Here is a 25,237-nt window from a genome sequence, read left to right as displayed (position 1 = left end):
TTGGACATTTCCACTTAGGGGTGTACTTACTTTTGTTGCCAATTTTTTAGACATTAATAGATGAGTGTTGAGTTATTTTGAGGGAACAGCAAATTTACACTGTTATACAGGCTGTACACTAACTACTTTACATTGTAGCAAAGTGTAATTTCTTCTGTGTTGTCACATGAAAAGATATAATAAAATATTTATAAAAATGTGAGGGGTGTACTCACTTTTGTGAGATATTGTATACCATAAGTGCGCAAATGTATGTTTGTACATGGCCCCCCAAAATTATACAAAGAGGGGAAGAATTTAGTTGAAACTACGCTATTAGAGTATGTGTGTATTGGTAGTTAGAAACAGAAAAACCAAAAAAAAAAGGAAGAACAAAGACAAAAACAAATACATATACAGGAAAGTGAGGGGATCTTTTTATAGGAATGCTACAATATCGATATCGATATTTAGACCTTCTGGTTGTAATGTATTCATATGATGAATCCAGAACATCTCTCTTTGTCTTAGTTTTAACATGTGATTACCTCCATTTTGGGGGGGGGGGGCTACACATTCTAAAACCGTACCTTTTAGACAACTAGGATCTTGTCCATGAACATTTCTAAAATGATTGGACAAAATGTGCTCTTTTTTCTCCATTTTTAGTGAAAGGTCTTTTTGATCTAGAAAAATATATTGCAGTTTGCAGCTGCATTCAAGTAAATAGACTATATATTTAGTTTTAAAGTTTGTAAGGGAATTTATCTTGCACATTTTAATATTAGTGTTTGAAGTTACTGATTTTGTTGGTTTATTTCTATTATAGGCATGTATACAACCTTGACAGTGCGCTCAATTGCATTTGAAAAAACCTATAATTTTTTTGTCCAAACCAATTTGTCTTACCTTTTAGTTGTTTAAGTCTACTTGGGGCTAATAAATTCGTCAAATTTTTGTTTTTCTTAAAAATAAAATGTGGTTGTCCTTCAAAAGTGGGTCTTGTTCCAATATGGGCCAACGTTTTTTTATGATTTGCTTAATTTCTGGAACGGCCTCATTGTATGTAGTGATGAAGCCTATTTTTGTATATAACCTTTGAATCTTTTATTATTTTTGTTTTTATTTTTATTGTTACTCTCAATAGTATTATCTGTCAGTTTTCCTGTGTTCTTTTTTAGTAGACTAGCTCTATCCATCTTTTTGACTATATGGTATGCATTATTTAACAGCTTAGGGGGTATTTATTTTCGATACATTTTGATTTAAGAGTTCGGGCCTCTTGTTCAAAATCTTCCAACCTTGAGAAATTTCTACGAATCCTTTGTAATTGCCCAAAGGAATTATTGCATAGGCATGGTTGGTAATGTACGCTGTCTGTATAAAATTTTACATCTGGTGCAATTAATATTTTGAGCATTACAGAGGCAATAAACCTGTTAACATGCAAGCACACACAAAAAAAAAGAAAGCAAAATATTGGCACTTATGTTTACCAGCAACAATATTTTGTTGTGACGCAAATAAAATTTTAAAACACAAAAAAGGCCTCCTTTGGCTATAGTGGCAAAATTTTACACGTTATAATATATTGTTCTTGATGCATCGTATGAAGAACAAAGGAAAAAAAGTACTAAACCTGTTCCCCTCTTTACATTTTCCTTCTCTTATAGTTTTAACTAGTCACCTAAATTGACAACCTAATTGCAACTAATATTCATAAAACCTAGGTGACCATAAGCAGGATAGTGTCCCGAAAAAATAGGACAATACTACTGAACAGTGGCCGCTGAAGGGAGGGGGAGGAGGAGAGAGGAGAAATGAAAGAAAAAAAGAGGAGAAAAGAAGGAAAGAAGAAAAGAAGAAGAAAAAAAAAAAGAAACATTTTTTGAATCACCAAATCCCTAATAAAACTAATTCTGAATTCCAAAATGGAAATATCAAATGATCAACTTCTCCAGGAGGTAAACTCTTTAAATATGGGGACCATTTTTGAAAAAAAGAGACTTAAATCACAATCATTGTTCATATCTGTATCATGTTGTTCAATAATACATTGTTTTCCCAGATAACCTTTAATTTCTACGAGACTGGGGATATTACCCTTTTTCCAATAGCGAAAAATTACATTTCTAGCTGAGAGGATAATCATGTTGACTAATTTCTTGTGAGTATTACTTTGCTCTCCCCAATAGAAAAATAATATGAAATAAGGAGAAACCACTATAAGAGAGCTTCAAACCCTGAGGATCCAGTACTCTAGTTTCTGCCACATTTGTCTAACTTTGGGGCACCCCCATAACATATAAATCAAGTCTGCCGCATAGAAGGAACATTTTGGACATGCACAGAAAGTCAAATTCTTCCATCTAGCTCCTTTAGCTGGGGTGTAGTACGCCTGGTGCAACAGTTTCATGTGGGACTCTCTCCATGTTGAGGACATCGTGGTCTTAGCAACCATTTCCATAGATTTTTGAACTATCCCCTGATCAATAATAAATTGAAAATTATGGACATTCCATTGTTGGGACAGTTCAAGGAGATTTTGATCACCTCTTTTGGAGAGTAGAAGTTGATACCATAATGAGATTGAATGTATTACACTTCTAACTAATGGAAACCATTTTTCAAAAAGTCCCCAGGACCTGATCTAACCATGTTCACTAGCAAGACTAAACACATAATGCCTCATTTGCAGATATGCAAACGCTATTGGGAAGGTTATATTCAATTTTAATTGAATCAAATGATTTGATTGATAATAGGTTTAAGTCAACTAGTGCAGAGACCTTACTTAATCCCAGATGTGCCCATCTGGTAAATAGAGGGGACTGAGACCCTAGCTGTAAATCTGGGTTGCCATTGAAGGTTTGAAACCTTGAAATATGAGAATCGACACCTATTAAAGAAAGGAGCTTCCAAAATGCTTAAATTGGCGTGTAAATAGTTTTGAGCTGTTTGATGGTTTTAGGTATAAATTTAGCTCTGCAATGAACAAGGGAAATAGAAGAATATGAGTGGACTATTACGTTCCAGAGCATTGTTGGTGAAATAGTCAGATTCCAATATCCAGTCGGGTATTAGTCTTGACAAGAATACCAAGTTATGGAGTCTCAAATATGGAACAGCCAGCCCTCCCGATTCCTTTGTCAAAAAAAGTTTATTCAAGGAGATTCTTGGACTTTTATTTTGCCAAATAAAACGACAAAGTGCTGTATTGATCTCACTTAGATCCTTTGTCTTAAGTAAGACCGGAGTTTTCTGAAGGACATACAACAACTTTGGTAACAGGATCATCTTAAATAAGGCAACTCTCCCAGATAAAGAGAGTGGAAAATTCTGCCAGTTTTGCATGCATCCTTTCATCTTCTCTAAGACTGGTGTGATATTAAGATTGTACCATAATGCTGGGTTGAGAGAGATGTAGATACCTAGATATCTGAAAGCTTTGTTTACTGGCTGGAAAGGAATATCAGAAAGAGAGTCCAAATCTTTCTTTAGCCACATGATCTCTGATTTAGAGGCATTGACTCTATAGCCAGAAAAAGAGACAAAATGATCGATAATAGAGAAGAGTTTAGGAAAGTTGGTATTAGAGTTAGATAGAAATAGCAGGATGTCATCCTCATATAAGGCTACTTTCAACTCAGCTTGTTTAATTCTAATCCCCTCTAGTTGGTGTCTAATCATGATAGCCAAGGGCTCGATCACAAGATCAAATAGGAGTGGTGAAAGAGGACACCCCTGGCGTGTTCCCCGGCCCAGAGTAATCCCCAACGACTCTAAGTTGTTAAAGGGACAGTCTAGGCCAAAATAAACTTTCATGATTCAGATAGAGCATGTAATTTTAAACAATTTTCCAATTTACTTTTATCACCAATTTTGCTTTGTTCTCTTGGTATTCTTAGTTGAAAGCTTAACCTAGGAGGTTCATATGCTAATTTCTTAGACCTTGAAGCCCACCTCTTTCAGATTGCATTTTAACAGTTTTTCACCACTAGAGGGTGTTAGTTCACATATTTCATATAGATAACACTGTGCTCGTGCACGTGAAGTAATCTGGGAGCAGGCACTGATTGGCTAAACTGCAAGTCTGTCAAAAGAACTGAAAAAAGGGGCAGTTTGCAAAGGCTTAGATACAAGATAATCACAGAGGTTAAAAGTATATTATTATAACTGTGTTGGTTATGCAAAACTGGGAAATGGGTAATAAAGGGATTATCTATCTTTTAAAACCATAAAAATTCTGGTGTAGACTGTCCCTTTAACGATCAATTTTGTAAAAGGATTATGATGTATTCTTTTAATAAATTCAACAAAATTGTCTTTAAAGCCAAAATGGGTTAACAATGTTACTATGTGGTCGTGATGCACTGAGTCAAAGGCTTTTTCAGCGTCGATTGAAATAATCGCAGCATCTGACTCACCAGTTTCATTTGCTAAGCCTTGATTATCTAATGAATTAAAATAATCAACCGTTAGATATAATTTACTGATTTTGGCTGCCGAATTTCTGTTATGAAGAAATCCCGCTTGATCTTTATGAATAATGATAGGTAATACTGACTCAGAGGTTTTAGAGGTAAATATAAGATTCATTTAGTTTGAATTGATGTGCTTCACAACCTTCACAGTTCGCTCGATTGCATTTGAAAAAACCTACACTTTTTTGTTCCAACCAATTTGGATGCTAATAAATTAGTAAAAATTTAGTTTTTCTTAAAAATAAAATTTGATTGTCCTTCAATATGTTTTTTTAAAAGTGGGTCTTGTTCCAATATGGGCCAATGTTTTTTTTTTATTTGCTTAATTTCTGGAACGGCCTCATTGAATGTAGTGATGAAGCCTATTTTTGTATATGACCTTTCAATCTTTTCATTATTTTTGTTTGTTTTTATTTTCATTTTTATTGTTACTCTCAATGGTATTATCTGGATGTTGCAGCGCTATATACAAATATACCACACAAGTTTGGAGTAAATACCATCAAAAAGATTCTGAAAAGTAGCGATCTCACAGAACAACATCAAACCATTTTCATTTTTATTGTTACTCTCAATGGTATTATCTGTCAGTCTTCCTGTGTTCTTTTTCAGTAGACTAGCTCTATCCATCTTTTTGACTCTATGGTATGCTTTATTTAACAGTTTAGGGGGGTATTTATTTTTGCTAAATTTTGATTTAAGAGTTTGGGCCTCTTGTTAAAAATCTTCCAACCTTGAGCAATTTCTACGAATCCTTTGAAATTGCCCAAAGGGAATATTGCGTAGCCAAGGTTGGAAATGTACACTGTCTGCCCTAAGGTACTCGTTGCTATCAGTCTGTTTACTATAGAGTTTTGTATAGATATTGTATTTTTCATGGCAAAGAATCAAGTCTAAATATTTTATTTTTAACTCAGAGGTTTTAGAGGTAAATTTAAGATTCATTTAGTTTGAATTGATGTGCTTCACAAACTCCTCTAGTAGTTTATTGTCCCCTTTCCATTTTATGGAGAAAATCAAATGGGAGGAAGGATATAAATGGGTGACATTGGATGTTGCAGCGCTATATACAAATATACCACACAAGCTTGGAGTAAATACCATCAAAAAGTTTCTGAAAAGTAGCGATCTCACAGAACAACATCAAACCTTTTTGATAGAGGCTGTGCAATTCTATATGTTTAAAGATAAATTCTATCTACAGAAAGAAGGTATGGCCATGGGCACTATCATGGCCCCCAGCTACGCAAATTTATATATGGGGAACAAGACCCACTTTTGAAAAAACATTTTGAGGGACAACCAAATTTTATTTTTAAGAAAAACAAAAATGTGAAGAATTTATTAGCCCCAAGTAGGCTTAAACAACCAAAAGGTAACACAAATTGGTTGGAACAAAAAAGTGTAGGTTTTTTTCAAATGCAATCGAGCTAACTGTGAAGGTTGTATACATGCCTATAATAGAAATAAACCAACAAAAGCGGTCACTTCAAACACAAATGATAAAATTTGTAAGATAAACTCCCTTACCAACTGTAAAACTAAATATATAGTCTATTTACTTGAATGCAGCTGCAAACTGCAATATATTGGTAGATCAAAAAGACCTTACAAAGTGAGACTTTTAGAACATATAAAAAAACATTAAAAATGGAGAAAAAGGACACAGTTTGTCCAATCATTTTAGAAAGGTTCATGGACAAGATCCTAGTTGTCTAAAAGGTACTGTTTTGGAATGTGTATCTCCCCCCCAAAATAGAGGTAATCGCATGTTAAAACTAAGACAAAGAGAGACGTTCTTGATTCATTTTATGAATACATTACAAACAGAATGTCTAAATATCAATATCGATATTGTAGCATACCTATAAGAAGATCCTACACTTGTACGATCGCCTCCCTTTCCTGTATATGTATTTGTTTTTGTCTTTGCTCTTCCGTCTTTTTGGTTTCTCTGTTTCTAACTACCAATACACACATACTCTAATAGCGTAGTTTCAACAAAATTCTTCCCCTCCTTTCTTTTGCTTGTACAGATAATTTTTGGTTGTATATGAGTAATGAGATCTATTCATAATATGTGTCATTTTTTTATGTATAATTTTGGGGGACCATGTACAAACATACATTTATGCACTTATGGTATATATGCTAGATTGTAAGTTCCCACAGGAATAAGGCCCTCAATCCCTCCTGTATGTGTTTGTAAATTTTGTCCTGTATCTTACAAGTCTTGTATTGTTTTATTTAAATGAATTGTATCCATGGACAGCGCTGCGGAATATGTTGGCGCTTAATAAATAAAGTATAATAATAATAATAATATGCCCACTCCTAAACTTTAATTGGTATTATATTTCCCGGTCGCCCATTTGTTTTAAATATGCATGCGCTATAATCTGGGTAGTAATTTTAAAGAAGTACCTATGCACCCAAGACTAATATCATTTGTAATAATTTATATTTAATTTTATCTCTTCACTGTGTATTTTTCAAAAAGGAAAAAAACGGACAATTGTGCAATTATCAATATTATTTTTATAAAGTACTGCTTTTAGGTGGTTTCTATATATTTATATGTTTTTTTTAAATATATGTTTAAAACCACAGTAGCCAATCATGAGCAGATACGCCATGACACATGCCCACCGTACCTTTAAAGCTAGTTAGTTTACACATGCCAGGTTCATTGACAAGTCATATCACCTCTGAGGAAGAAGATTTTCATCTTTGAAACGCGTCAGGTTGATACGGTGGGACTCCTGGCTACTGGAATTATTTTTTATACTGTATACATTTTATACATAGTTTCTACCCAGCAGTTTGCTTTTTGCGTGAGTGCAGAGAGACTATTTATTTGCCATAAGACCAGATTTTATGTTATGTGATGTTTTCATACCTCATACCTGATTGAGGTTAAAGAATGTGAGTAAGATTCTCCTGTCAGTTTGTGTTTAATGTGTTTATTAAACTGAATTATGCTATATTCCGCTTCTGATGTTTTCTTGTATTCGAGACATAAGGGATGCTTGAATTCCAAAAGAACACTCTGACAGTGATGTCATCATTATTCAAACGACGCAGGCGAATACCCCTCCTCTCAAGTGCCGTTTCCTATACGATTGAGGGTTTGTCCAGGAGTCGTGAGGGTCATTTGAAAAACAGGGGAATCCTCTGACAGTGACGTCATTACTATCCGAATGACATGGGTGAAATACCCCCTCTTCTCAAGTGCCGTGCCTTACCTCATTTGATTGAGGGTCTGTCCATAAGTAGACTGACTCCCCTTCCTGGATTCCTTTATCAAGTGAACAATTATTGGACATTTTATTTCAGCATCTCGCTGTATATATGTTTATCTTATTTAGGTGTAATTGTGTAGTGTTTCTATAGCGCTGTGTTTACCTCTCTTTACTCTATGAATTTTCCTTTTTAAGACACAGGATTGGTCTTTGAGGGGCCCTTTTCTGTGTCTTCTTACACAATTAGCAGCTTATGAAATACTGCATATTTTGTAAAATACACCATCAGGTTTAGAGAATTGGAGTTGGTGTTTTTCTATTACTATCCATCATTATTCACCATATTCGCCTATATTATAAAATATCTGCTTATAGCATAGAAGTATTCCATTGCGCCACCATAAGATCACTTCTGTTGGGAATTTTGCGTCCTTCCAGAATTGTTCCTTTTTTGCGCTTGTTTATAAAATATATAAACACACACATTAAAACCTTTTCAAGTCAAATACCTTGTCATATACCATATACCTTTTAACACTTACAAAATGTTTTTATTAATATTTATGTAATTTTTTTTTTTCCAGAAACTGTAAATGTGAGTGTACCACTTTATTTAAATGTATTTAAAACATGGCATCTTAGCAGATATTTTTTTTCTGTGTTAAAACCATTCCTCAAATTGTAACTGCTTACATCAACTATGTTTTGAGCTAGAGGTGAACATAAAATGTGTGGTTACTATTCATCGTTCATTGGGGAATTCTACAATAACAGATATATTAAACATAACATAAAAATAATGTAGCAAAGAGTGATCCACTCATCTACACCTGTTAGGCCCTGATATTCAAAACCTTTACACTCAGGAGAGATATTCTAAAATGGCCCTCCAGCACTGTGAGATCCCTAGTGAAATAGTCAAAAGGCAGATTTTGATTTACTTCTACAACAGGCATTCCCTGCATTTCTCTATGAGAAGGAGAGACAAGCCCAGTGCAATATAGCACTGCATAATATGACAGTTCTGCTGTATTTACACTTTGTGCTTTATTTTTTTATATCACTTTCTGCTTCAGATTAAATTTTATTACATTTAAACTTTGCACTTTCTATTTTGTATTTTATTTTATTTAGGACTGTGATTTTACATTATTATGCCTTCACAGTTTATGTGTATTTTTAATTCATTAGGCTCATGCTTGGTATATATAAATATTTAGTTTATATATACCAAGTTCCAAAACATATGGGGGCCCAAGTTTGCTGAACCCTGATCTGTATGACACACATGAACTAACGTCCTCTAGCTGTGAAAAACTGTCAAATGCATTCAGATAAGAGGCAGCCTTCAAGGGTTTAGAAATTAGCATATGAGCCTTCCTAGTTTAAGCCTTCAGCTAAGAATACCAAGAGAACAAAGCAAATTTTATGATAAAAGTAAATTGGAAAGTTGTTTAAAATAACATGCCCTATCTGAATCATTAAAGTTTAATTTGGACTTTACTGTCCCTTTAAGGGCAGTACTTAAACCACTAATAGCATCACACATTACATCATAAATTATATAAAGAATGGTATCACTTTTTGGAACAAATGTACATAACCAATTCCATTACTGGTAAACACATATATTACATTGAGAACAAAGAACAATGTTTTTCTGGTGCTTTATATTATATCCAGCGTATTGATAATAATTCTACCAAAATGGCATGTCATCACTGTTAGCACTACGTACTCATTACCATGCAGCAAGATTCAAAATAAACATGTCCTTACTCACTTGCCTTAGACAGTGTTACCAGATACATAGGCCTAGATTTAGAGTTCGGCGGTAGCCGTCAAAACCAGCGTTAGAGGCTCCTAACGCTGGTTTTGGCCGCCCGCTGGTATTTGGAGTCAGTGATTAAAGGGTCTAACGCTCACTTTACAGCCGCGACTTTTCCATACCGCAGATCCCCCTACGCCATTTGCGTAGCCTATCTTTTCAATGGGATCTTTCTAACGCCGGTATTTAGAGTCGTTTCTGCAGTGAGCGTTAGAGCTCTAACGACAAGATTCCAGCCGCCTGAAAATAGCAGGAGTTAAGAGCTTTCTGGCTAACGCCGGTTTATAAAGCTCTTAACTACTGTACCCTAAAGTACACTAACACCCATAAACTACCTATGTACCCCTAAACCGAGGTCCCCCCACATCGCCGCCACTCGATTAAAAATTTTAACCCCTAATCTTCCGACCGCCACCTACGTTATACTTATGTACCCCTAATCTGCTGCCCCTAACCCCGCCGACCCCTATATTACATTTATTAACCCCTAATCTGCCCCCCACAACATCGCCGCCAGCTACTTAAAATAATTAACCCCTAATCTTCCGACCGCAAAGCGCCGCCACCTACGTTATCCCTATGTACCCCTAATCTGCTACCCCTAACACCGCCGACCCCTATATTATATTTATTATCCCCTAATCTGCCCCCCTCAACGTCGCCGACACCTGCCTACACTTATTAACCCCTAATCTGCCGAGCGGACCGCACCGCTACTATAATAAAGTTATTAACCCCTAACCCGCCTCACTAACCCTATCATAAATAGTATTAACCCCTAATCTGCCCTCCCTAACATCGCCGACACCTACCTTCAATTATTAACCCCTAATCTTCCGATCGGAGCTCACCGCTATTCTAATAAATGTATTAACCCCTAAAGCTAAGTCTAACCCTAACACTAACACCCCCCTAACTTAAATATAATTTTAATCTAACTAAATAAATTAACTCTTATTAAATAAATTAATCCTATTTAAAGCTAAATACTTACCTGTAAAATAAATCCTAATATAGCAACAATATAAATTATAATTATATTATAGCTATTTTAGGATTAATATTTATTTTACAGGCAACTTGGTATTTATTTTAACTAGGTACAATAGCTATTAAATAGTTAAGAACTATTTAATAGTTACCTAGTTAAAATAATAACAAATTTACCTATAAAATAAATCCTAACCTAAGATATAATTAAACCTAACACTACCCTATCAATAAAATAATTAAATAAACTACCTACAATTACCTACAATTAACCTAACACTACACTATCAATAAATTAAATAAACACAATTGCTACAAATAAATACAATTAAATAAACTAGCTAAAGTACAAAAAATAAAAAAGAACTAAGTTACAGAAAATAAAAAAATATTTACAAACATAAGAAAAATATTACAACAATTTTAAACTAATTACACCTACTCTAAGCCCCCTAATAAAATAACAAAGACCCCCAAAATAATAAATTCCCTACCCTATTCTAAATTAAAAAAGTTACAAGCTCTTTTACCTTACCAGCCCTGAACAGGGCCCTTTGCGGGGCATGCCCCAAGAATTTCAGCTCTTTTGCCTGTAAAAAAAAACATACAATACCCCCCCCCCCAACATTACAACCCACCACCCACATACCCCTAATCTAACCCAAACCACCCTTAAATAAACCTAACACTAAGCCCCTGAAGATCTTCCTACCTTGTCTTCACCATACCAGGTTCACCGATCCGTCCTGGCTCCGATATCTTCATCCAACCCAAGCGGGGACTAGACATCCACTGAAGAAGTCCAGAAGAGGGTCCAAAGTCTTCCTCCTATCCGGCAAGAAGAGGACATCCGGACCGGCAAACATCTTCTCCAAGCGGCATCTTCTATCTTCTTCCATCCGGTGCGGAGCGGGTCCATCTTGAAGCAGGCGACGCGGATCCATCCTCTTCTTCCGATGTCTCCCGACGAATGACGGTTCCTTTAAGGGACGTCATCCAAGATGGCGTCCCTCGAATTCCGATTGGCTGATAGGATTCTATCAGCCAATCGGAATTAAGGTAGGAATTTTCTGATTGGCTGATGGAATCAGCCAATCAGAATCTAGTTCAATCCGATTGGCCGATCCAATCAGCCAATCAGATTGAGCTCGCATTCTATTGGCTGATCGGAACAGCCAATAGAATGTGAGCTCAATCTGATTGGCTGATTGGATCAGCCAATCGGATTGAACTTGATTCTGATTGGCTGATTCCATCAGCCAATCAGAAAATTCCTACCTTATTTCCGATTGGCTGATAGAATCCTATCAGCCAATCGGAATTCGAGGGACGCCATCTTGGATGACGTCCCTTAAAGGAACCGTCATTCGTCGGGAGACATCGGAAGAAGAGGATGGATCCGCGTCGCCTGCTTCAAGATGGACCCGCTCCGCACCGGATGGAAGAAGATAGAAGATGCCGCTTGGAGAAGATGTTTGCCGGTCCGGATGTCCTCTTCTTGCCGGATAGGAGGAAGACTTTGGACCCTCTTCTGGACTTCTTCAGTGGATGTCTAGCCCCCACTTGGGTTGGATGAAGATATCGGAGCCAGGACGGATCGGTGAACCTGGTATGGTGAAGACAAAGTAGGAAGATCTTCAGGGGCTTAGTGTTAGGTTTATTTAAGGGTGGTTTGGGTTAGATTAGGGGTATGTGGGTGGTGGGTTGTAATGTTGGGGGGGGGGGTATTGTATGTTTTTTTTTACAGGCAAAAGAGCTGAAATTCTTGGGGCATGCCCCGCAAAGGGCCCTGTTCAGGGCTGGTAAGGTAAAAGAGCTTGTAACTTTTTTAATTTAGAATAGGGTAGGGAATTTATTATTTTGGGGGTCTTTGTTATTTTATTAGGGGGCTTAGAGTAGGTGTAATTAGTTTAAAATTGTTGTAATATTTTTCTTATGTTTGTAAATATTTTTTTATTTTCTGTAACTTAGTTCTTTTTTATTTTTTGTACTTTAGCTAGTTTATTTAATTGTATTTATTTGTAGCAATTGTGTTTATTTAATTTATTGATAGTGTAGTGTTAGGTTAATTGTAGGTAATTGTAGGTAGTTTATTTAATTATTTTATTGATAGGGTAGTGTTAGGTTTAATTATATCTTAGGTTAGGATTTATTTTACAGGTAAATTTGTTATTATTTTAACTAGGTAACTATTAAATAGTTCTTAACTATTTAATAGCTATTGTACCTAGTTAAAATAAATACCAAGTTGCCTGTAAAATAAATATTAATCCTAAAATAGCTATAATATAATTATAATTTATATTGTAGCTATATTAGGATTTATTTTACAGGTAAGTATTTAGCTTTAAATAGGATTAATTTATTTAATAAGAGTTAATTTATTTCGTTAGATTAAAATTATATTTAAGTTAGGGGGGTGTTAGTGTTAGGGTTAGACTTAGCTTTAGGGGTTAATACATTTATTAGAATAGCGGTGAGCTCCGATCGGAAGATTAGGGGTTAATAATTGAAGGTAGGTGTCGGCGATGTTAGGGAGGGCAGATTAGGGGTTAATACTATTTATGATAGGGTTAGTGAGACGGATTAGGGGTTAATAACTTTATTATAGTAGCGCTCAGGTCCGCTCGGCAGATTAGGGGTTAATAAGTGTAGGCAGGTGTCGGCGACGTTGTGGGGGGCAGATTAGGGGTTAATAAATATAACATAGGGGTCGGCGATGTTAGGGCAGCAGATTAGGGGTACATAGGGATAACGTAGGTTGCGGCGGTTTACGGAGCGGAAGATTAGGGGTTAAAACTGTAATGCAGGGGTCAGCGATAGCGGGGGCGGCAGATTAGGGGTTAATAAGTGTAAGGTTAGGGGTGTTTAGACTCGGGGTACATGTTAGGGTGTTAGGTGCAGACGTAGGAAGTGTTTCCCCATAGGAAACAATGGGGCTGCGTTAGGAGCTGAACGCTGCTTTTTTGCAGGTGTTAGGTTTTTTTTCAGCTCAAACAGCCCCATTGTTTCCTATGGGAGAATCGTGCACGAGCACGTTTTTGAGGCCGGCCGCGTCCGTAAGCAACTCTGGTATCGAGAGTTGCATTTGCGGTAAAAATGCCCTACGCTCCTTTTTTGGAGCCTAACGCAGCATTTGTTTTAACTCTCGATACCAGAGTTAAATTTATGGTGCGGCCAGAAAAAAGCCTGCGGAGCGTTAACAGCCCTTTTACCGCCGAACTCTAAATCTAGGCCTAAGATTGCACCATACCAGGGATACTGATCAGCAATATGCACTAACAAGCACTTTAGAAATGACAAATGGCACAACATTCTATACATATTCTGTATCTGTTATCACTGACACTGCAACCAGACACCAAACTGCTGCATTGCCATTGTGACAAATCAGTATTACAAAATACCTGTTTTATAATTGAGACCATTCAGTTGGTACATAATATATTTATTAAGAATTAATGTGAAAGTGTGTTTGCACTTGATGACATTTCATAATAATGGGCTACAGAGAAAGAAGGCAATCACAAAAAAATGTAGATCTACTAGTAAAAAGGTAGAGATCTACTGATAGACCTCAATCTACCATTCGGACACTCATGAAGTAAAAAACATTTTCAAATATTTTGTATACACAAACAATCTTCCCTGGAGATGTTAAAGCCTTAATTATTAAATTACATAGATGTAAAATATTTAGATCTCCAAATTAAAAACAAAAGAGCTATATATTAGTATATGTCATATGGAGCATATTATCATATAAAGATTATTTTCATAATACAAAATCAATTTGTTGCAGACAATTAATGACAAGCAGGGGATAGGGGATATAATTCAAAAATCCTAAATAAGGCATGTAATGAAGCTGACATACTATCTAGAGATGATTTATTGATATACAAAGTGAAACAATTGATCATGTCCCTGTATCGGAAAGGGGAGGTGATAGGGAGGAAAAATTATGTCTCAGAGAAGTGTTCTGGATATTTACATTGAATACTTCTATACCATTTGGGTTAAACTTCAGAAGCGACATAGATTTATGTGTTTAATCTTTGGGACTGTAATAACATGTATTTTTCTAAAGTAGAATATATACAGTTGTGCTTATAAGTTTACATACCCTGGCAGAATTTATGATTTCTTGGCCATTTTTCAGAGAATATGAATGATAACACAAAAACTTTTCTTTCACTCATGGTTAGTGTTTGGCTGAAGCCATTTATTATCAATCAACTGTGTTTACTCTTTTTAAATCATAATGACAACAGAAACTACCCAAATGATCCTGACACAAAGGGGTTTCAATGGCTATTAAATTTAACCATCCTCACCTGTGATCTGTTTACTTGTAATAAGTGTGTGTATAAAAGGTCAATGAGTTTTTGGACTCCTGATAGACCCTTGCATCTTTCATCCAGTGCTGCACTGAGGTTTCTGGATTCTGAGTCATGGGAAAAGCAAAAGATTTTGTCAAAGGATCTGCTGGAAAAGGTAGTTGAACTGTATAAAACAGGAAAGGGATATAAAAAGATATCCAAGGAATTGAGAATGCCAATCAGCAGTGTTCAAATTCTAATCAAGAAGTGGAAAATGAGTTGTTCTGTTGAAACCAAACCACGGTCAGGTAGACCAACTAAAATTTCAGCCACAACTGCCAGAAAAATTGTTCAGAATGCAAAGAAAAAAAACACAAATAACTTCAGGTAAAATACAGGACTCTCTGAAACATGTGGTGTGGCTGTTTCAAGATGCACAATAAGGAGGCACTTGAAGAAAGATGGGCTGCATGGTCGAGTTGCCAGAAGAAAACCATTGCTACACAAATGCCACAAAGTATCCCGCTTACAATACGCCAAACAGCACAGAGACAAGCCTCAAACCTTCTGGCCCAAAGTCATTTGGAGTGATGAGACCAAAATTGAGCTTTTTGGCCACAATCATAAACGCTACATTTGGAGAGGAGTCAACAAGGCCTATGATGAAAGGTACACTATTCCTACTGTGAAACACGGAGGTGGATTGCTGATATTTTGGGGATGTGTGGGTTACAAAGGCACATGAAATTTGGTCAGAATTGATGGCATGATGAATGCAGTATCTTATCAAAAAATACTGGAGGAAAATTTGCATTCATCAGCCCGGAAGCTGCGCATGGGACGTACTTGGACATTCCAACATGACAATGATCCTAAACACAAGGCCAAGTCGACCTGTCATTGGCTACAGCAGAATAAAGTGAAGGTTCCGGAGTGGCCATCTCAGTCCTGACCTCAATATCTGGGGAGATCTCAAACGTGCAGTTCATGCAAGACAGCCCAAGAATTTACAGGAACTGGAGGCTTTTTGCCAGAAAGAATGGGCAGCATTACCATCTGAGAAGATAAACAGCCTCATCCACAAATACCACAAAAAACTTCAAGCTGTCATTGACGTTAAAGGGGGCAATACACAATATTAAGAACGGGTGTATGTAATCTTTTGAACAGGGTCATTTGGGTAGTTTCTGTTGTCATTATGATTTAAAAAGAGTAAACACAGTTGATTGATAATAAATGGCTTTAACCAGACACTAACCATAAGTGAAAGAAAAGTTTTTGTGTTATAATTCATATTTTTTGAAAAATGGCCAAGAAATCATAACTTCTGCCAGGGTATGTAAACTTATGAGCACAACTGTATACCATTTGGTTATTGAATCCAGTCACATATATGTACTATTCCACTTTGGATAAATACTTTGTGTACTACATATATATTTTTAATTGCTGAGTATAATGAGGACATTCTATACTGTGAGTATATGCCTTTAAAAATTAAGTACTTAAGGAACAGAGGAGGCTGGGAATCCTGTGAGCAGTGAACAAGTGCTGTTGGAGCACAAAACATGTCTGCTGCACGGAGTCCAGCAGTCCTCATTTACTGTGCGCTAGTGTCTGAATATCTTTGCTGTTTGTAGAAGATTGATACTTACATTATCTGCTTTTAACAAATATATGGAATAAAATTTGAGACTTTTTTACCCTAGGAGTGCCCGAATATCCTTTTGTACTTTTGCATTTTGTGAGCACTGTGGACTGACAGTGCCTTTTCGTGGAGCATTCCTAGTAAGAAAATAAGAACGTGTGACGTCACCACCCACACTCTATTGTGCCGCTGAAGCGTGCAGGGCTACACTGGGTAAGGCAGAGAACAACGCTACAAACAGTGTCTTGGAGGATTATATATGTATATATGTCTGTAAATAAATATATACACATTAAAATACATATGTACACACATATAAACATATACATATATATATATATACATACATATATATATATATATATATACACACACATACACATACGTAAAAACATTGTTAGACGTGTATATGTATGTATGTCAATGTTAAAGCCCTTTGCCTGTCTTTTTTCTCTCTAACACCTGAGACCTCATATGTTTGAGCCCTTATAACATTTGGGTGCAATATTTCTTTTGAATAATTTTTATTAGATGGTGTTATTATGACTGTAACTGTACTTTGTAATGTATTTTTGATGTGTTTTGTGACACTTTTTTGTTTTGCGAAACACTTAAAGGGACACTGAACCCAATTTTTTTCTTTCATGATTCAGATAGAGCATTACATTTTAAGCAACTTTCTATTTTTTCTTCGTTCTCTTGCTATCTTTATTTTAAAAGTAGGAATGTAAATCTTAGCAGCCAGCCCATTTTAGGTTCAGCACCATGGATAGCGCTTGTTTATTGGAGGCTTACATTTACCCACCTATAAGCAAGCATAACCCAGGTTCCTAACTAAAAATGGGCCGGCTCCTATGCATCACATTCCTGCTTTTCGAATAAAGATAGCAAGAGAACGAAGAAAAATTGATAATAGGAGTAAATTAGAAAGTTGCTTAAAATTGCATGCTCTATCTGAATCATGAAAGAAATAATGTGGGTTTAGTGTCCCTTTAACCAGAGCTCTGAGGATGCAGTAATCATTCTAGTGTAAATCGCGATTGTGCTCAAGTGATCGCGTTTACTTTCAATTTGTAATACGAGACACGTAACTGTTACTGCGCCACTCATAATCTGGCCCTTAAAGGGATACTGAACACAATTTTTTTCTTTCACGATTCAGATAGAGCATGCAATTTTAAGCACCTTTCTAATATACTCCTATTATCCTAGATTTAGCCACCAATCAGCAAGCGCTACCCAGGTTCTGAACCAAAGATGGACTGGCTCTTTAGTCTACATTACTGCTTTTTCTAATAAAGATACCAAGAGAATGAAGAAAAATTAAAGTTGCTAAAAATCGCATGCTCTATCTGAATCATGAAAGGAAAAGTTTGGGTTCAGTATCCCTTTAATTGGGTTTATAGATGATTGGCAAATAAAGGTTAAAGGGACATTAAACCCACATTTTTTCTTTCATGATTTAGAAAGAGAATGCAATTTTAAACATCTTTCTAATTTACTTCTATTACTGTATCTAATTTGTTTTATTCTCTTGTTATTCTTTGCTGAAAAGCATATCTAGATATGCTCAGTAGCTGCTGATTGGTTGCTGCACATCGAAGCCTCGTGTGATTGGCTCACCCATGTGCATTGATTTTTTTTTCAACTAAGGATATTAAAAATGAAGCAAAATAAATAATAGAAGTAAATTGTAATGTTGTTTACATTTGTATTCTCTATCTGAATCATGAAAAAAAGATTTTGGGTTTAGTGGCCCTTTAATAGGAAGTGGGAGTAAACTGTTTAGGGGGAATAAACATCTGATACTCACTGTCATCTGCATGTAATAATGTCTTCACATACAGTGCACTCTTAATTGTGTACAATGGTTTTGCTTTCTATAAATATAATCATACATGATAATCTGCACAGAAAGTCTAACCAGTTGCCTGCATCAAATATGTAAAGTGCATATTACCTGCTAAATTATTTAGTTAAAAATAAAATGTAACCATTAAAAAATAGTTTTTCTTATATGTACCAGGGTCATAAAATTATTTGTGTTTAAGATGTCAGAGAATTAGAATATGAAGATAATACTGTATATACCGAATAAATAACAATGTTTAATATGTGCATATAAAGTAGATGACCAACATAATTCCTTAAAAAGGCACATTACCAGACAGATATTTACTATTAAAGTGAATTAATGATTTACTTACAACCAAGATTTTGGGTACATGCGCACACACAGGGCTTTTTATTAGTTCAGCTTTCATGAGAATATTCATTTTGTTAAACATACAATGCAAAAGGGTTATACCAGGGCTGAAAAACTAAATGACCTATGTAACTGATACCCTACTGCCATAGTAACAGCACAGAAAACACTGCTGACTCTTCCTATTGCTTAGACTAAGCTGACAGATATAGATGCTAATAGTATTTGCTGATGACTAGGCAATTAGCATTACACTTTTGTAAGTCTGTTTGTAACTGAACTGCTTAGGCATTCATAATGAATACATAGCTTATGGCAGAAAGTCTGAAAAGTGATATTGGTTACAATATTATTAGAAATTGTGTCTTTCAAAATTGTACGTACATCAATAAGTGAATCATGCAGTCTAAATGGTATCAATATAACTGTCTTTATAAAGAGACGGTAAAAAATGTGTAAATGTAAATGTGTTTAATCACTGTAGTAAATAAGGATTGCCAAATTTAGACTTGTACATTTGGATATGGACAAATGTAAAACATTAAAAAAAAAAAAAAAAAACTATTTTTTTATTTGTTGCATTCAACTGAAAATAATAAACATGAAGTCCATTTAATGAAGGGACAAAAAATGTTTGACTTGTTCATGCAGTTAAAACTGTAACACTAAAGGTGGGATATTTACATATTCAGTAACAATCCAGCATTGTCATTGTCAGTTATTTGATTCATTCATCAGTTTATAAGTACTAAAACTTCATCTTTGTTCATGGCCAGTCCTGATCCGAAAAATATTTAGTTAAAAAAAAAGAATGTGAAAGTCAAGAAATATCACCAGCCTTTGTAGTGGATATTGTACTATTTTTATATAAGGCTATAAACTGCCTTAAAGTATTTTTGTCTCAGTGTAGGTGAGATTCTCTATTGTATATAGTGAGCGTATTGCAATAATGGAATGAACTAAAAATTTGTCTTATTCCATATGTGCTGTACAATACGCTGTTAACAAGAGATTTTAATCTACCCAATATGATTAGCGTGCTGCCTTAGTATTGACACAGTGTACCCATGTCACTGTTAGAGATATAAGGAAAAAGAACAATCAATAATGGTTATAAGGCGCTCTGCTATAGTCACTTTTTTCCAAAACACAGTATGTGAAAGTTCTTCATAAACTAAAACAGTTCTTAAAAAATAGCTGTATGCTGTTATTATGAATTTCTTTTGTTGATAACTCCTTCAATTTGTATAATGAAGTAAGGCATTCCTGCTTACCAGCTCAAACCTCAATCTTCTGAGGTAAGGTTTCTGCTCTGCGTGATTTAAAGATGTTTTTGTCTTTCAACCCCAGTATGGTATCCTTTAGGTTTCTTGGTCCACTTTATTTCCCTTTTTGTTGGAAGTAGTCTTTGTATTCAATGGTAATCCTGGACTCTCTGCTGTTCTTTCATGTGCTGGTGAGAATCTTTTCTCCCCTCTGGTGTGTAAGGAGCGATTGGCCCAGGTTCCCTCATCAACGTTGTTTCCGTTTGCCATAAAGGACATGTTTCCTTATTTTCCTTAAGATGAGCAGGATAAATGTAAAATATAAACTCTTTACATGCATTGTTATTATATTTGGAGTCACTTCCACAGCAATGGTTTCAATAGGAATCTGCCGCTGGTCGTGCTTCCCACTTGCTCATACACTGAATGCAAGATTGAGGTTTGAGCTTGTAAGCAGGAATGCCTTACTTCATTATACAAATTGAAGGAGTTATCAACAAAAGAAATTCATAATAACAGCATACAGCTATCTTTTAAGAACTGTTTTATTTTATGAAGAACTTTCACATATGTGTTTTGGACACAAAAAAGTGACTATAGCAGAGCGCCTTATAACCATTATTGATTGCTCTTTTTCCTTACATATATGCGCATGTATACACATTAATAAATATGTATATATACTTTGGAGCCCTTTCCAATCAAATACCTGAAAACAATAACAATTATTTTTAATTAATAATAAATAACGTGTTTTAGTGTGTATTTATTGTAAATATTTTACATTTAAATGTTCTTCACATTGGGAATGGTAATGTTTCTTAACTTAAATGAGGAATCTGGCAAAGGTAGTAAGGTACTCTATATTATATTTTTTTTTCTCTTAATTTGGAGCAGACAGTATGTCCGTGCACCTTTAGATATACAATATATTCTTTAAATATATAGAACTTTCTAGGTGTACAATGTAGGGTATACAGCTGGTGAAGATAGATAGATAGCTATAGATAGATATAGATAGATAAAAAAATACATAAGGTAAATATACATAATTTATGTCAGGTATAGCACACTTGGTCGGGTTAGTGCACAAGCAATAGGTGTTAGTTTATTCTCTTTGCACTCTCCATTGAAGTCTATTAGAATAAGTTAACATGGTTGTAATGCTGTTCTCATGCACAATCCAAAATAACAAATTCTGTTTTACTGTTTTTGAAAACCAGACATTGTGTTAGAGTTTGCTGCGTTCAAAAACATGAGTGGAATTTTGGCAATCCATTGTTTTTTTCACTCTAGTATTATCTAACATGAATTTTAAAGTGGGCCCTCATAGAAATCAAGTTATCTAAGAAAAATGTGGCATTTGGGGAAGATGAATCAATGCTAAAGAAAATGTTTGAAATACTTAAGAAATAATGTTGTTTTTTTATTTGTTTTTTTGGTACATTTAATTGACTTTCTGCTACTGCAAGCCAAATGTTATTCTGCAGTAGTGCTCAGTGTACTAGGTAAGCAAGCTGTGATTTGTTTAAAGGGCCATAATACCCAAATTTTTAAACACTTGAAAGTGATGCAGCATTTTACACAGAACTTACTCTGCTGAGCTGAGGAAATTGTGAGGTAAAATATCTTCCTTTTTTACAGAGATGCTCAGGTGATATTTTCCTGTCCGCTTCTTACAGTTATACTGCATCAGTTTCAAGTTATTTATTTAGCATATGAGTATTATGTCCCTTTAAGTGTAATGAGGGCAAAATAGCTAAAAAAAAGCTTCTGCACAGGAGTGTGAAATAGGTCAGCAGCAAAAGTGGTGAATACAAAGTATTTTATACTGTATGTTAATTTAATACAAAACATTACATGGTGACACACAGAAGGAAGATGAAACATTTAAAAAAAATACAAAAGTGCACAAACTAATCAATTGCAAATTATTCAGTTGAAGCCTTAATATGTAGTGTGAGTTACTTTCTACAGATATAAAGCTGCAATGTGAAGGTGCTACCCACCCCCACTCAAATTCTAAAGTAACTGTATTTTATTCCTATTTTTTTTTTCATTTATACCACTATGGCAAATTGCTAATGTACTCATTTTAAATTGGTTTTAAATGGATTTGGAAAACAATTAGTTTCTTTAATAAATATGAAATTAAAAGAGGCACGCAAGACAAAATAATCTATCATGCATATGAAAAAACAGCAGTTTATTAAAAAAAGAAATGTGTTTCACTATTCATGCTTATCCAGCGCTACGGAATTTTGCAGCACTATACAGTGTCTGAAGAAATGTTTCTGGGGGAGGGGGAAAAAACTCACAAAGGACAACAAAAAAACACATTATTCCTCACAGGATAATTATAATTTTAGCAAAAATCAGTGTACAATTTTAGATTTAGCAATGCAAAAAAACCCACATAGTTTTTCTTATGGACTGTAATGGCTTTTAAATTTAAATACCTCAAGAAATCCATGGAAAGCATTTTGCAAGGAATTTCTAATGAATTGGACCCTGTTGTTAGATGGCTGTGGCTGGAGAACAAATTATCTTAACTTTACCTCATTGCTTTAATTTTAAAAAAAAAGTGATATAATTTTATTGTCTAATCTGTATCAAATATTTAGTCAAATAGCCAAAGTTGAATAAAAAAAAGAACAAACAAAACTTTGTATAAATGTAAAAAAACAGAAACATTCTAAACTATGATAAAATTAGAAAGTTAATCCTAGCGTTTCACAAACAGTAGGATTGACTATTGAAGCAAATAAAGGGGACTTTCATTCGCAAAGTATAAGATACTTCACGTAGAAATCTCCTTTATTTGTCTCAACCGATCAGCGATTTGAGCTACTAACAAAGCCCACAGCTAAAAAAAATTTTTGCTAAGAGGTGACATTTTAACCTCTTAGCCAATAGCAGTGCGGTAAATCTGGCTTGGCGCCCATGGGAACCGGATTTACCACACTGCTATTGGCTAAGAGGTAAAAACGTCACCTCTTAGGAATTTTTGTTTTTGCCGTGGCTTTTGTTAGCAGCTCAAATCGCCAATCGGTTGAAACAAATAAAGGAGCTTTCTACATGAAGTATTTTTTACTTCATGATTGAAAGTCCACTTTATTTGTTTTAATAGTAAATCCTAGCGTTTGTGAAACGCTAGGATTAAAGGGGCACTCAGGTTAAATTAAATGCTCACGATTCAGATACAGCATGTAATTTTAAACAACTTTCCAATTTACTACCATAAAAAAAAATGTGCACAGTCTTTTATATTTACAATTTTTGAGTCACCAGATCCTACTGAGCATGTGCAAGAATTCACAGACTATACGTATATGCATTTGTGATTGGCTGATTGCTATCACATGGTACAGGGGGAGTGGAAATATACATAACTTTGAAATTTGTTATAAAAAAATCTACTGCGCATTTGAAGTTCAGACTAAGTGCTATTGCATTGTCTTATTATCTTGCATTTGTTGATTATGCAAATCTAATGTGTTGACTGGTCCTTTAACTTTCACTTTAAACAGCAGAGCACACACTAAAAAATTAATGGTACAAATACACAAAAATCTAAGATATTAAAAATGCATGGGATAGAAATATAATATTACTATTTTATATTCAAATAAATCTGTATAAATAAAATGATATTGCTCTGTATAACTTCAGTTATCTTATTTTGAACTCCTATTTGCACACCATAATTTTCTTAAGGAATCAATTTATTTAAAGGGACACTGAACCCAATTTTTTTCTTTTGTGATTCAGATAAAGCATGCAATTTTAAGCAACTTTCTAATTTACTCCTATTATCAAATTTTCTTCATTCTCTTGGTATCTTTATTTGAAAAGCAAGAATGTAAGTTTAGATGCCGGCCTATTTTTGGTGAACAACCTGGGTTGTTCTTGCTGATTGGTGGATAAATTCAACCACCAATAAACAAGTGCTGTCCAGGGGCTGAACCAAAAACTGGCTGGCTCCTTAGTTTAGATGCCTTCTTTTTTAAAATAAAGATAGCAAGAGAACAAAGAAAAATTGATAAAAGGAGAGAATTAGAAAGTTGCTTTAAATTGCATGCTTTATCTGAATCACAAAAGAAAAAATTTGGTTTCAGTGTCCCTTTAATATAGCAATTCAACATTTTACGTAAGTACAGTATCAGGTATCACTTGTTTATTAACGCAAGGACGCAATAATACCATTGAATTGATCACTGCAAAGACAGTTAACAGTTTTGTGTTTCAAGTGTAACAAAAGGTAAAATAAATAAACAATGACATTACCTTCCGTAAGCAGCGCAGTATTAGCACAATGAAACAAATATAACCAAGATATCCTATGGCACTAGTTCCAGTGTTCCCTGTTGGAAAATATTTGGATGCTGGCCTTGATTTCTCCTCTAGAGGCTTGTAGAGAGTGCACCCTCCTAGTGTAAGTTACAGACTGCTAATGTCATGGTTAGGTTTTCCTTACAGGGAAATGCTTTATTAATCCTGACAGCTGCAACTCCAATCCAAACATCTTTCTTGTTAGAACACACCATCTCTGAAAATGACTGACAGAGTTTTTTTTGTGAAGTCAGAACTCATACTGAATATAGCCCAAGATTTTTTTGCTTTAAACTATGCGCATTCCATGCATTAGAAATCCACAAACTGGTACAAAGTAAATAAAAAGGATGGTTATGGTTATTATAAATTCAATACATATATAAATACACACACACATATATATATATATAAATATATATACACACAAACACACACACACACACATATATATATATATACTGTATATATATATATATATGCAAGAATCACAGTAAAATTATTTACTGTATGCTATATTTTATATGTTGTGCTATTCTGATTAAATTCTTTTTTATTTATTATCATACTATTTAAAGGCTACTTAAAGGAATACTAAAGTAAAAATTAAGTTTTTTATGATTTAGACAGAGCTTGCAGACATTCCAGTTTACTTCCATTATCAAAATGAGCACAGTGTTTTATATGCAAACTTTCAGAGGCACCAGCTACTAGTGAGTATGTGCAAAAGTTTACATTGTATATGCATTTGAGGCTGTGATTACCTGATTGCTTTCACATGATACAGAGGGCGGCAAATTGAAGTAAATTTTGAAATTTGTGAGAAAAAATCCACTGCTCATTTAGACTAAGTGTTATTGCATTTTCTTTTTATTATGCACTTGCTGACTACACCATTTTACTGCATTTTGTGGTCCTTTAATTTTCATGATACCGGTGGT

General features: G+C 34.8%; 1 protein-coding gene across 1 annotated transcript in view; it reads right to left on the bottom strand.

Annotated features, from left to right (window-relative positions):
• LOC128644502 (protein-lysine methyltransferase METTL21E-like) overlaps nucleotides 1-24,404 on the bottom strand; it is a 140,304-nt gene extending 115,900 nt beyond the window's left edge. Inside the window, exon 1 of the mRNA XM_053697085.1 lies at nucleotides 24,252-24,404. The gene's annotated coding sequence lies outside the window, so the exon portion shown is untranslated. The remainder of the gene's footprint in view (nucleotides 1-24,251) is intronic.
• Between the last annotated feature and the right edge of the window lie 833 nt (nucleotides 24,405-25,237).

Source organism: Bombina bombina, unplaced genomic scaffold (genome assembly GCF_027579735.1).
Source record: "Bombina bombina isolate aBomBom1 unplaced genomic scaffold, aBomBom1.pri scaffold_584, whole genome shotgun sequence".
NCBI lineage: Eukaryota > Metazoa > Chordata > Amphibia > Anura > Bombinatoridae > Bombina > Bombina bombina.
This window is presented reverse-complemented; position numbering and strand designations above follow the sequence as displayed.